Below are 1,874 nucleotides of genomic sequence, written 5' to 3' on the forward strand. Positions count from 1 at the left end.
ATTTAAAATATGCAATGTATAAGGTTGCAATGTGTCGCAACTCTGCATATACAAACAGTTTGAATACCGCAGTATAACAGTTTCCAAACATTTTATTGATACGTTTTGGAAGTCAGCCAAACTTATCTTTATCTAATAATTACTAATTTACGCAATGGAGACACGGATGATGAAAAGAACGGCCTGAAACATAAATTTTCTTATTTGAAATCGAATACACAGGGCAACACTGATTTTGGTGCGGCAAATGTTAAATCTGTTTTTGATAGACTTTTTTGAGCTGATTACGAATCCGTAATTATAAAGATTCCATCACGCACAGATTTTGAGAAAATCGTGGTCAAAGTGTCAAAAAAATCGGTTTTTTTCAATATTTGAGAAGCTCGAGCAAAGAGTAAAAATGTGGTAGAACCTTCCGATTAGGCTTAACTTAAAGCTAGAACCCTAGGCTACTACCCCTGAAAATACCATCCCTGCACCTTTACTTGATGGCCATTTATAGTCATTTGTTGAACAATAAAAAAATGCTGGCGAATTGTGCTATTGAAAAAAAAATGCTGCCAAAATCAGTTTTTTCTGTTCAATAAACGATATAAGTGATCTTAGGGTCAAGACGAAGAGATGGTATTTTTAGGGATTGTAGTGGAAAGTTCAAGCCTTAATTTAAGCTTAAGTGGAAAGTTCTATCACCTTTTGTTTAATTGCGGCAGGGACTCAAACTTCGCCAAAAGTCAAATTTTACTGCTCAATAAATGACTATAAGTGACCATAAATTCAATGTGCAGGAATGGTATTTTCAAGGATAGTAGTCGAGGGTTCTTGCTTTAATCGAAGCCTAAGTGGAAGGTTATATCACCTTTTTACCTTCCTTTTATTAGCTCGGGATGTAACTATGTAATATTGATGCGCCTAAAAGATGCAGCGATTTCTATTCTCAAGTTACATACCTGATGACAGTACGAATGGCAATTATAATAGGGAGGTTTTAGTTTGTTAAACTATAATTTTATTACTCTTTGCTAGAGCTTCTCAAATATTGCAAAAGCCCGATTTTTTGACACTTTGACCTCGATTTTCTCAAAACCAGTACCTGTTGGATCCTTTGTACTTACGGATACGTAACCAGCACAAAAAAGTGTATCATAAATAGCTTTAACATTTGTCGCACCAACATTTTTATTTTTTTTTTCATTTTTGTTGGCCTGTGATATGAAAGGAAGATAGTCAAAGGCTTGTAAAAACGAAGTTTTTTTAACTTCGAATGGTTACAAGGAACCTTTGAGATTCCAATAGACTACCGAGGCTACAAGGTCGACCATGCAAGCCTTTTGGAGAACTAAGTGAGCAAAGCAAAAGAAAGAAATCGGAAGAAGTTCGTGTCAACCATGGTACAATTATTACAGGTATTGTCTTCCCACAAATCGCATATTCCGATCTGCCTTATGCATTGTTGCCCACACTAAAAAGTTTACTGTAAGGGAAAACGGATATTTCCATACACCATAAACCCTATATCGACTGCTGAGTGGACGATCGACCTATCTCGGCAGCCAGTTCGAAACGGCTGCCGAGATAGGTCGATCTTCCACTCAGCAGTCGATATAGGGTTTATAGTGTATGGAAATATCGAGGCTGTCACCAGATCGAAAAACGAGAAAACAAATCGATCACGTTGTGATTGACGGAAGGCATGCTTCCAGTGTTTTGGACGTACGTACATTTCTACGAACAAACACAGACTCGGATCACTTTCTTGTTGTAGACAAGATACGCGCCCAAAAATGCAAGGAAAGCTTATAGGGAGCTGAAGAGGGCAACGAGACGTATTTGCCGAACTCATTTAAGAACAAAAATGCCGACCTAGTGACTGATGT

The sequence above is a fragment of the Rhagoletis pomonella genome, unplaced genomic scaffold (genome assembly GCF_013731165.1).
Source record: "Rhagoletis pomonella isolate Grant_MI unplaced genomic scaffold, Rhpom_1.0 Rhpom_scaffold_00021, whole genome shotgun sequence".
Lineage (NCBI taxonomy): Eukaryota > Metazoa > Arthropoda > Insecta > Diptera > Tephritidae > Rhagoletis > Rhagoletis pomonella.